Source organism: Pleurodeles waltl, chromosome 5, assembly GCF_031143425.1.
Source record: "Pleurodeles waltl isolate 20211129_DDA chromosome 5, aPleWal1.hap1.20221129, whole genome shotgun sequence".
Lineage (NCBI taxonomy): Eukaryota > Metazoa > Chordata > Amphibia > Caudata > Salamandridae > Pleurodeles > Pleurodeles waltl.
This window is the reverse complement of record NC_090444.1, coordinates 1,194,273,152-1,194,285,820: the sequence shown is the minus strand read 5'-3', so window position 1 is coordinate 1,194,285,820 and position 12,669 is coordinate 1,194,273,152. Positions and strand designations below refer to the sequence as shown.

The 12,669-nt window shown below is 43.1% G+C and overlaps 1 protein-coding gene across 1 annotated transcript in view; it reads left to right on the top strand.

Annotated features, from left to right (window-relative positions):
* The window catches only part of SCML4 (Scm polycomb group protein like 4), a 508,956-nt gene that overhangs the window by 468,920 nt on the left and 27,367 nt on the right, over window positions 1-12,669 (top strand). The gene's annotated exons all lie outside the window — the stretch shown is intronic.

Below are 12,669 nucleotides of genomic sequence, written 5' to 3'. Positions count from 1 at the left end.
GGCTCCCTTTAGATCCCAGAACATTCCATCACAGAAATGTGAGAAAAATATGTTTTTTAGACACATTTTGAGGTTTGCAAGGGATTCTCTGTAACAGAACCTAGTAAGAGCCACACAAGTCACCCCATCCTCAATTCCCCCAGGTGTCTAGTTTAAAAAAATGTACAGGTTTTCTATGTGTCCCTGGGCGCCGGCTGTGCTAGGGTCCCAAATCCACAGCCAGGCACATTGCAAAAAATGAGTTCGTTTTCAGTGGAAAAATATGAGGTGTCCACGTTGCATTTTGGGCCATTTCCTGTTGTGGGCACTAGGACTACCCACACAAGTTAGGTGCCATTTTTATCTTAAGACTTGGGGGAACACAGAATAGTAGAACAAGTATTATTACCAATTGTTGTTCTCTGCATTTACGCCTTCCAAATATAAGACAGTGTGTAAGAAAGAAGTCATTTTGAGGAATGCCCTCTAATTCACTTGCTAGTATAGGTACCCACAAATTCAGAGATGTGCAAAAAAAGAACTGCTTCTAAACTCCATATTTTGTGCCCATTTTAGGAAATACATAGCTTCTCTTGACACCTATTTTTCACTCTTTATATTTTACCAAGTGAATTGCTGTATACCCGGAACACAATGAAAAACCATTGCAAGTTGCAGCTCAGTTATTGGCTCTGGGTGCCTCGTGTTCTTGGGGAACCTACAAGCCCTATATACCCCTGCAACCAGAAGGGTCCAGAGGAAATAACAGTATATTGCTTTCGAAAATCTGTCATTGTTGGAAAAAGTTACAGATGAAAACATAGACACAATGGCTGTTTTTGTCATCTCAATTTCAATATTTGTTTCTATAGGAAAACCTTGAAGGAGCTACACAAATGACACCTTGCTGAATTCAGAATATTGTCTACTTTTCAGAAATGTATAGCTCCGTCATTGGTTTTACACCCATTTCTACCACTAAGTGGAAGGAGGTTGAAAGCACAAAAATAGGAAAATTGGGGAGTATCCCAGTTAAATTCCAAAACTGGGTTGAAAAATGTGTTTTTCTGATACAAATCTGTCTGTTCCTGAAAGCTGGAAAAATGGTGAATTTAGCAACACAAACATTTTGTTGATACCATTTGCAGGGAAAAAAAGCAGACACTTTCTCTGCAGCACGTTTTCCCCCATTCCCCCCCCCCAACGTTTCCTGTATTTTGGCTATTTTCTTGTTCCACTCCAGGGGAATCCACAAACCTTGGGAACCTTTAGAGTTCCCAGGATGTTGGAAAAAAGGACACAAATATGGCATGACAGCTTATGTAGAAAAAAACATAGAAAGGCCTAAGCATGAACTACCCCAAATAGCCAAAAAAAAGCCTTGCACAAGAAGGGAAAATGCATAGCAGTGGTTGGAGGTGCAGCTTCTGAAGGCAGCAAGAGCGTGACAGCCTGCAGCTGTCTACTAGGACAAAGGAAAAATGAGCTCCTCTTCACTTGTGTCTCTGCCCATGTGCTGAAGGCCTAAGGAGTCAGTGACTGTACTATGCAGGAGGGTAACTCCCGGTCAATTTTATGGGAAGACTGCTGTCACAAGGTAGTGCAGCTTCTCTCTGCTGCAAATTCTATCTACTGGTCCATAATGGGTGATAAAATAAATGTACAGAGAGACTGGGGGAAGGCCCAGTGTAAGGACCACAGAACATAAACATAGTTTTATGTACCTACTGCCATACTCCTTCCTTCCTGTTGCTACATGGGTATTACACCTTACTTCATCTCTTGAGGAGGACACTTGAGGGTTAGTTTAAGTCCACCTGCATGCTGCAGTAAATGGAGAATCGCCGACCCTTTGTACTTAGGTCAAAGATAATGTGCAATAACTATCATGCCCCTGTTTTTCAACAACCAAATTGCAGCAGTGTGTCTCTGATTCTTATTTTTACTACCCCCCTTCTCACCTTACGTGAGGGTCCTCTTCTCACACCTTGAGATAACCACTGGAGATGGAGGAGGGATTGGTCTCAACATCTTCACCGCTAGATAGGTTATAGCACTCTGCTCATCATGCACTCTAGCCATAGTTTTTCTCCTATGTTTGCCCACTTTCTCAGCTGCCTAAATCATGGTGGGACTCTGACACATTGTAAATAAGTTTGATCTCCATGTGTGACAACTGACAACCTTGCACTTTGCTCCGGAGCCCAATTTAGGACCAGATTTACAAGAAAGTGGTTCATCAGCTGTGATGAGCCACTTTTCTTGCCCCCCCTTACCAGCACCTAACGATACCATCTGTGCCCCATACTTACAATACAGTGCACCATGGGGTACGTTAGGACAATAGCATCAACATTAAGACGCTATTGTGGTACTTTGCAGGATAAGCGGCATACGTTGTGGTGCTAATCCTGCAAAGTAGAGGGATGCCAAATAAAAGCAATGGGCATGTCATATTAATGCATACTCTGTGCATCCGTTAAACATGATGCTAAAAGTGATGCAGTGAAATCTTGTAGATTTCACTACTCCGTTTTTAAGGGCTTCCCTGTGCTGGAACGTCCCCTTTGAATACATTATGTGTGGCCCAGGCATATTGTGGTGCAAGGGTTTACAACGTGGCACAATGCATGCATTGCGTCACGTTGTATATATGGCACGTGGAAAAAGCCGCTTTAACACCTCCTTAGCGTAAAAAAATTATGCTATGGCGGCGCTAAGGTGGCACTAGGGGCTCTTAAATATGCCCCTTTGTCTTTACTCCTTGCACTACCTTTGCATGCCTTGAAGTAATAGGTAGTGGCAGGGATGGAAATGGTGGCATGGGCATGACTGATAGTAGGAGATGCTAGCTATGGCGATTTCTAAGTAGCATCCTCTATTGTCTCTCTCCTTAATTCAGCAAAAACATAGCGAAAATTGATACCACCTCCAAAGTTAGTGTGTCAGCTCACATTTCTTCTGTTTGCCTCACGCAGCTAACAGTGTTTCTCCTTTGCCAGTTCTGAGGACGGGCTAAAAGCAATCCAAGCCCATTACCCCAATGACACTTGCCTAGCCATCGTGGCCAATATTATGCTCAATTGGTAAAGTATGATCTGATTTAAATTGTTAATGCCTCATTCATATAAAGATCAGTCGTAGAGGTCCTCAATAAAGACAAAATTATTACTATAGAAAAAATATAAGTGGATCCTAATGACTTTCATTTTATTCTCAACATTATTAAAAAAGTTATAGTGAGGTAACCTGAGACTATCTCAACTCAAATAATTACTCGATTTTAGATTGGCTCTTTCATTAAATATACATCACAAGCTGATAACGCACGGGATGCACTGATTCTTCTTCAGTGCAGGAAATTGGAAAATCTATTCTTAATTCAACCATATAGCATATCAGCAAACTGTGGTGCAACCAGGAGGAGGCAGGGTGGGATCTACTGCTCACAAGATTCCACCATAAAATTATATGTTTTATAACTACTTCTTCTGGGGCTAAACAGTGCTTCACTTTCACCTGCGAAATTGGACAAGATGACAACCTTTGTAGTTTGCAAATTTGCAAAGCATGTGTACTTTGGCCAGCTTTATGTGACACAGGCATTTTTTTAGGAAAACCTTTTCATAGGAGAATGGGAACCTGAGACAGTTTGGTCATACTGGTTTCTGAGACAGATGAATGGTCTGCTTTGTTCTTCCACAACTGGAGTGGGCAAATTCTTCTGTTTCATGTTGCATAGTGCAACGCAGAACCCCAGAACAGCCAGCCCTTTCTCGGCTGCCGTGTGCAAAGATTACACACTGGAATTCTGTGAAGCACTTGGATACCCCTGAAATTTAAAAAGCCTCCAAATCATTTTACATAATACGTCTGCTTTTGATTAATTTTTTCTATCACAAGCATGCTTCACATGTTTCATTCTGGAAAGTGAACATCAGTACATCCATACGCCAAAATAAAGTTAGTGACCAGTCAGAATGGTAAACTCCAGGCACCGTCCTTGCTTGATGAGGTCAATGAATCTTTGGACCCAGGATAAGGGTGTGGAGAAAAAGTCCTTTAAATTTCACAGCAGATCATATTCAAATCAACAGTATGACCAATGTGGCCATAGAAGGAAAACTCCAGTCTGAAATAAGATTAAGGGGGTTTTATTACAAGCTCAAAATCAAAGTCATGCAGACAATTCTCAAACTAAGGCCCATATTTATACTTTTTGACGCAAAACTGTGTTTGCACAGTTTTTCATCAAAAAGTATAGCGCCGGCTTGCCCCAGTCCAGGATGCCAGCCGGGCACCAAATTTATGGAATAGCGCAATCCGGCGCAAAGGGTGGGATAATGTCATAGAAATTGGCGTTAGCCGGGTGGGGGTGGCGGTAAGGGGGAAGGGGGTTTTGCACCAAAAAATGACATTAGGCTGGTTTGAGGCAAAAAATGCCTTTAACCAGCCTAGCGTCATTTTCTGACGCAAAACTATCCATACCACATGACTCCTGTCTTATAGAAGTCAGGAGTCATGCCACCACCCCAATGGCCAGCACAGGGGACAAGAGTCCCCTGGGCATGGCCATTGCACCCAGTGCCATGTAGGGGGGGCCATTTCAGGGCCCCCAATGGCACTTTAAAAAACTTTAAAAATACTTACCTCTACTTATCCTACTTACCTGGGATGGGGTCCCCCATCTTCCGGTGTCCCTCTGGTGGGGGTTTTCCTGGGGCTCGGGGAGGGCACCTGTGGACACTTTCCATGGTGTCTGACGATGGAAATGGCTCTACAGGTCCCCTAACACCTGCCCTGACCCAAGTGTTAAATAATGGCGCTAAGCAGGCTTAGTGCCATTATTCAGGCCCGTCTCCCCCTGTGCACCATTTTTGCACGGGAGGATAAATAAGGCGCTAGGGCCTTAGAGTCATTTTTTGGATGGGAACGCCCACCTTGTATCTCATTGACACAAGGTGGTTTCATGCATCCAAAAAATTACTTCAACTCCAATATTTTGGCACTAGACCGGTCTAGCGTCAAAATATAAATATTGAGTTAAGTTTGCACTGAATTAGCGTAAAAAACATGATGCTATTTCAGTGCAAACTGAGTATAAATATGGGCCTAAATTTACAAATATACAAAATCACCAAAGGGTGAACTAGGCAACGAAAGAGATTAAAATGAACTAAAATTAACAACCCTAAACAAAAACAATACAGAACATCAGAAGAATCACCTGATGTACAAAAACAAACGCAGTTCAGTTCTTAAAAGCATTAAGGTAATTTAAAATCATCTAAGTTTAACTACTTTGGGCAAGTTAACCTTACAAATTAGCCAATCAAGAATTTACATGTGCTGGGCTGAAAACGTGGGCAAAAAGACAAAAAGGGCAAAGGAATTTGGAAAAAAAGGAAATCTGGGGTAACAGGTAACTAACTAAAGTGGAAAAAAGTAGGTAAAAAGGAATGAAAGCATCAGCATTTCAGAAGCTCAGTCAGGAGCCTTCTTCTCTGGGTCAGGGGTAAATCTCCACATCTCAGCAAAGCATTTCAAAGGGGCGAGGGGTAGAGAGGACAGTACCTCTCAGAATCAATGGTGTTCAGCATGCGGGAAAGAGTGGGGAAAATTTGAATCTGAGCAAAGTCCAATTCGGGAAACATATATTAAAGTTCACAGGGGAAAACAACTTCTCAATCCATTGCTTCACATGAGGTAGAAGATGTAATCCAATAGAAATTGGTTTGCCAACATAGACTGCAACATGGCCATAAATTCCCATTATCAATAGGTAGGAAATAGTCAGTCGGGTCTCATCCATGTGACTTTGGTACTTTTCAGTGTGTTGCCAGTCTACAGTTCCAAATGATCCGGATTCAAGGTGAAATTCACAAAATTTCTATGTGTAAGACAACAAGTTATCTATTACTTAGCTAGCTTTCTCATAAGAACAAAATCTGAAAGAAAGGTTCACATTAACAAGAATGACTGAACATTTTCTCCACAGTCACGAATCAGGGCCTTACAGGCCTCAGTTAGGCTCATGCAATGGATTAAAATATCACATTCATTCATGCAATTAATTCACAATTAATATTCTAAACTGTATTTAGTATTAATAAACTACTAAGCTTGTTCATGTCATAATGCATTTTAAACAAAAAGGATTTATTAACCCTTTCATGTAGCTTCAATGCATTCCTACACTCCTATACATTTGCACATCATTATTAAAATATTTCTCATGTAAAATCTATTATTGTTTTAATGCACAGTTACATTTAATCGCAAATTGTAACAGAGTGATGAATTCGATCTTTAAACATGAAATTAGAACGTTATGTAGGAGGCTGGCCTGGTTTGTTGTGGGTACCAAAGGTACTTACACCTTATACCTGGTCCAGTTATCCCTTATTAGTGAAATGTAGTCAGTGTCTAGCAGCAAGGCTATCTAGGGGTAGCTGTAGCTGAGCAGCCAAGGCTGATCTAGGAGACATGCGAAGCTCTTGCAATACCACTGTAGTCACACAGTATTCACACACATGAAAGAAAATACTAGGTGTTACATAAATAAAGGTACTTTATTTTGGTGACACAAATGCCAAAAATATCTTTGAGACTATACTCCCTTAGGAGGTAAGTAATATACACAATATATGCACTAGTGTCCAAAAACAGGCAAGTAAACAGTTTGAAAACAGTACAAATAGTGAAAATCACAATAGGTTGCAGTGGGCCTGGGTTGAAAACAAACCAAATACGAAAATAGTGGAATGCGAAAGTCAGTTTCCCACCTAGGCAAGTGTAGTGTGTAGAAGGGCGCTGGGAGTGAACCCACCCAAGAGCCTAGGAAAACAGTAGTAAATCACAGTAAGTTTCCTGAAACACACAAGAAGTTGTGATAGAAGATTATGGAAGAACCTGAAGAGACTGCAAGATACCAATGATGGATTCTTGGACCTGAAGACCTGTGGAAGAAGGGGACCAAGTCCAAGAAGCACTGAAGAGTCCAGAGAGAACAGAGCCCCTGATAACCCGATGAAGGTGCAAAAGAAGAACCACTGGTGAGAAGACAAAGTCAGTTATGCACCCAAGAAGACAGATGCGGGTTCCTGGTTGATGCAGAAGATGTCCCACGCCAGATGGATGATTGCAGTCTGGTTTGTGTCACTGGATTCTGCCAACAAGCCTTGGCACACGCAAAGCTCGCAGTTAGTGGAAAATGGCGCTGCCTGGGACCAGGAGGGATCTGATGGCCTCCACCCAGAAGGGGGAGGCCAAGGGGGCTCTCGACAACTTAGAGAGCCCTCAGAAGACCAGGCAGCATGCACAGGAGTCCCACAGCATGGGGACAAAGAAGGTGCAAATGGAGGACCACGCAGCACAACACAGAGGGATCCCACGCTGCCAGAGAACCACTCAGGAAGCTGTGCGTTGCAGGATGGAGTGCTGGGGGCCTAAGCTGTGCTGTGCATGAAGAACTTCTGGAAGGTCGCACACAAGCCTTGGCAACTCCAAGTCATGTGGTGCACGGGGGTACTGTCTTGCGTGGGGAGGCAAGCTCTTACCTCTACCAAAGTTGGACAGCTAGACTTTGGGACTGTTGGGGCCACTTTAGTCCACCACCTGTGTTACTGGATCTACGCTCGTCGTCCGGAGAGGGGGCCCACGCCACCTGTCCTCGCTGCAGAGAGGTGCCTGCTGAAGCAGGGAAGTGACAGGGAAGGCTGAAGACAGGCAGTCCTCAGAGGATGCACGACCTGGAAACAGTTGCAGTTGCGGGCAGGTGCTGAAGATACAATGTTGCAGAAGTCGTCTTGGCTTCTTTTTTGCAGTTTGTGAAGTTCCTGGAGGGTTCAGCTGTGGTTCCGTTGGTAGAAGATAAAGTAAAGGATGCAGAGGATTAGTGCTGGAGTCTTGCAATACGAATCTGAAGAAACGCCCAGGAGAGAGACCCTAAATAGCCCTGAAAGAGGGATTGGTCACCTAACCAGGTAAGCACCTATCAGAGGAGTGCTCTGACATCCCTGCCGGCACTGGCCACTCAGATGATCCCAGAGTGCCCCACCACCTTGGAATCCAAGATAGCAAAACCCAGGGACACGCTGGAGGAGCTCTGGGCACCACCCCTGGGGTGGTGATGGACAGGGGAGTGGTCACTCCCCTTACCTTTGTCTAGTTTCATGCCAGGGACTGGGGGCACCTGAACTGGTGTAGACTGGATTATGCAAGGAGGGCACTATCTGTGCCCTTCAAAGCATTTCCAGAGCCTCCGGGAGGCTACCCCTCCCATGCCTGTATCACCTATTTCCAAAGGGAGAGGGTGTAACACCCCTCCCCCAAAGGAAATCCTTTGTTCTGACTTCCTGAGTTTGAGCTGCTCAAGCAACAGGAGGGCAGAAACATGTCTGTGAGGTGGCAGCAGCTGAGGCTGCGTGGAAAACCTCAGAAGTCTGGTATGGCAGTACTGGGGTCCACTGTGGAGCCCCCAGAGTGCATGGGATTGTACAACCAATACTAGAATCAGTATTGGAGTACAATTTCCAGTTGTTAGACACCTTACATGGCCATATTCGGAGTTACCATTGTGAAGCTGTACATAGGTATTGACCTATGTCCAGTGCACGTGTAAAATGGCGTCCCTGCACTCGTGAAGTCTGGGGAAATGGTCCTGAACGACGTGGGGGCACCTCTGCTAGTGCACACAGGTACTTTGCACCCAGCCTTCAGGGTTGGAAGGTCTGACATATAGGTGACTTATAAGTGGCAAGGTGCAGTGAAAATGGCTGTGAAAGGGTGCATGCACCATTTCACGCAGGCTGCAATGGCAGTCCTGCAGAAGCCTTTGCACAGGCTCCCTATGTGTGGCAAAAGTAATGCTGCAGCCCATAGGGATCCCTTGAAACCCCAATGCCCTGGGTACATAAGTACCATATACTAGGGACTTATAAGGAGTGACCAGTATGCCAATTTCATGGGATGAAATACTGGGTTACCAGTATGTAGTGACACATTTGAGTGGAGAGAGAGCATAAGCACTGGGGTCCTGGCTAGCAGGATTCTAGTGACACAGTCAAACACACTGACATCAGGCAGAAATTTGGGGTAGCATGCCAAAAAGAGGGTATTTTCCTACAGTTATACCACACGGGTATCAACTGCTAATCCAGAGTGAATGAACTTCAATATGGCTTTTCAGTGAATCACTTTACAACTAAACGATAAGTACTATGATTAACATAATACATAAACTGTCACGTATAGATCATCATTGTGACATTAGGGACAGGACTAAAATTTCTGCTACATCGCTCCTGAGCACGGGTCTCACTGGGATGTGTATTCACTGACATGGACAACTTTTACAGACACCTTGGCCTGTCTGGTTCACAGCAGCTCCAGCAGTGGTGTGAGGCCTCTGTAGTCAGAAGGTAACTGAAGGGATATGATGCTAATTACACAGACACACACAGACACACATACACACTAAAAGTGTTAATATATGACCAAGAGACTAAATATTTAAGTTCTGTTTGTGTTTGTATTCACTTGCACCAAATGTTTAAAGGATTTAGGGGAATATTTAAGAGCCCCTAGCACCACCGTAGCGTCACTTGTAGTGATGCTCTAGTGGTCCTATGCACTGCACCATATTTACAAGGTGGCGTTAAGCCACTTTTTTGTAGCTTAACCCCACCTTCTAAATACAGCCCCTTCACATGCAGCACTTAGTGTGGAAAGGGTGTGCAGTGGGTGTTGCTGTGGACGCGCCACAGCAACACCCATTGCATTTTTAATTTGCTTTCATTTCTCCCTATTTATTGCTCTTTCTATGTGTGCTGCATTTTGCAGCACACATAGAAGGAGCAAATCGCCATTAAAGATTGTTTTTGTGGAGGAAGGTGTGCCTTCCTGCGAAAAAAAAACAATCCTCCCCTCAACGCAGCCATCCTTGCACTATGGTGTAAGGGTGGCTGCGTTGGCACGCAGCAGCAAATTTTGTGCCGGTGCAGGGGGAAGCACAGGGGTGCGCCGTATTATTGTAAATACAGTGCATCCCTGGGTTTTGAAAATGACGGTGCGTTACGCTGCCAAATTTGTCGCAGCGACGCACACCATCATTTTCACTTAAATCTGGCCCTTAATTCATATCTGTGAGTCTACAACAATTCCACTTACCTTTTGAGTAATGCATTGTCAAAGAACTGAAACCAGCCCCACATCACAATAGGTTTTGGAGTGAAATGAGCACATACCACGAGCATGTGAGTTGCTAGGGTTCGAAAATCTTTCACCAATGGGGCACATGCATAGTAACTTGTGCTAATTTGCCCACTTATCATCTTTTCTGTTTTAAAATTCACCACAACAGATTTGTGTGTTCTTATGCAAGCGATTCTTTAAACACGTGGTCTTTGGGGAATTATCATCGTTATTCATTGCCAAACCTCAAACCTTATATATTCGAAACAACTCAGGAAGATTCTCCAGGCTTTCCTGTGTCCAATTTACTTGGTTATAAGAAACAATTCGGTTCGTATCCCAAAGGAATTATCTATGACAGAATTGGAACTTGTAGGCAGATATAGTTTTTATATTACAAAGATAAATACACTCACAGAAGTACATATTTGTGTCATGCATACTACCTGATTTTTTGCACACTGTAACTTTGCTGGTCTGGAGACCCTGTACGCTGTTTGGCCAGTAGGTGTCTTTTTATTTTACAGTTTTGCAGATGCAAGTGCCGTTTTCTGAGCTGACAGACAGCTACATCCATTGAAAATGCCATAACATCATGTTTGCATCAATGATTGTCCTTCTATTTGAGCCCCTCTCCTGTGCTGTAGCAATATCATAAAATTCAAAAAGTTCGGTCCATAAATTCTTGTAAAGGATAAACTCAAGACGTTTGATCTTTGGTTTGATGGCACTATCTCCATGAATGTTCAGACAAATGAAAAAAAATGCATGTTCTAAATATGATTTTTAACTACTTCAGAAGACACAACCACTTTGAAGGAGGGCCAGTGCAAACAAGTTTTGCCAAAGCCAGTGGGCAGACATTCGCTTTTTAAAGGTGGAGCCTTTGCCAATACTTGCTTTTAATTGATGGTCCTGTAAGGAGGGTTATGTGATTATGGAGGTGGTCACAAACTAGTGTGTCATTGGGGAATATCAGCATCCTTATTTTTCTTGTGCTGCTTATTGTTCACAACTCAAAGATAGTAAATTGGCACCTCTAATGCTCCCTAGAATGAGGGGTTGAAATTAGGGCGCTGTAAATAAGAGGTGCTTCTATTACCCTGATTTACAACCATCAATTTATTGACTGTGGTGGTGTTGAAGAATGAGTTGGCCATACCATAATTCGAACTCGAGATCTGCAGCTCACACAAGTTTTTAACAAGCATTGGTGCTACCAACAGGTCTGGCCTTGGTCCCAGAGCTGTTGTCTTTGCCAATGCTTGTTTCTTTTACTTTGCTATAACAAAAAGCATTCCAAGATGACTGGCTGTGTGTCCACACACATGTGGATAAACATGTCTGCCCGGGTACCCATGCTGGAATGCTTTTTGTACTTTATCATTAGTTTACCATTTCCAGATTTTAAAAAAATTACACAAAGAAATCTTTTAGATTTCTTTGCACCATTTATAACAGGGGATAATGGTACAGGCATAATGTAACACAAAGGGTTACAGTAAATATGGAGCGGGAAAAGGCCACCTCAGGGCCTATGTTCTCCTTCTACAACTCCCAGCGCTTCCTTGAATCGATGTCTTTACTTGCGTGTTGCTTTCGGTGCATCTCTGGTTGAGCATTAGTGTCATGTTCAATCAGCTGTTGGTGAAGAAATCAGCGGTGGAGGATAGAGATAACATGTCTTACGTTTTAAAATAATGTTTATGGTGACAGAACAAGACACTGTATCCTCTGCCTGTATCTTTCACACTTTCCCCCAGTCCATCACCATATAGCAAACACGTATGGTAACGGAGACATGTTCATTTGAGTGGGGGCAACAACTGTCAGTTCACAAGATGGCCGCCAGATCGGCCTGGCACATGATGAATAGAATGTGCGCTCGAAAATGGCTTTGCATGGGATATCTTCCATGTAAAGTGAGCCAAATGCCTGCAGTTTTCATAAGAGGATGATTGCCTGACTTGATGCCCGGATTATTTTGGATAGGTTTTCTGCAGCGCTCACGTTAATCAAGCCTTGGAACTTTCTGATGCACGAGCAGGCCTTTGTCTCCCTGCAGAGTGCACCTGCTATCACTCAGGACATGATTTTTAGAACACATTTGCTAAAATCATTTGGAACAGTTACCAGATAGATCTGCCAAATAGGGAATGGTGAGTGAGTGAGTGAACAACAGTTCCTCAACACAGTATGAAAATCAGAGAAAAAGTATAAAAAAATATTAAAAGATAAAATGAAGGGCTTTATCGCAGTTGATCTGGTATAAACATTTCAAACATAGCAGGGTCTTGCAATAGATTACTTTCTATGTATGCTGTTTTTACTCTTGACCTCTTTTATTTTTTTTATTTTGAATCAAGATTGATTCATTATTTTGTAGAACAACATTTCCCCCCAAAATACTAACACAAAGGATAATCAGAATTCCTAAGCTCTTGTAGAACTCAGTCACCACACAACTACCTCTTGCAGTTAATTGAAAGTGCATAT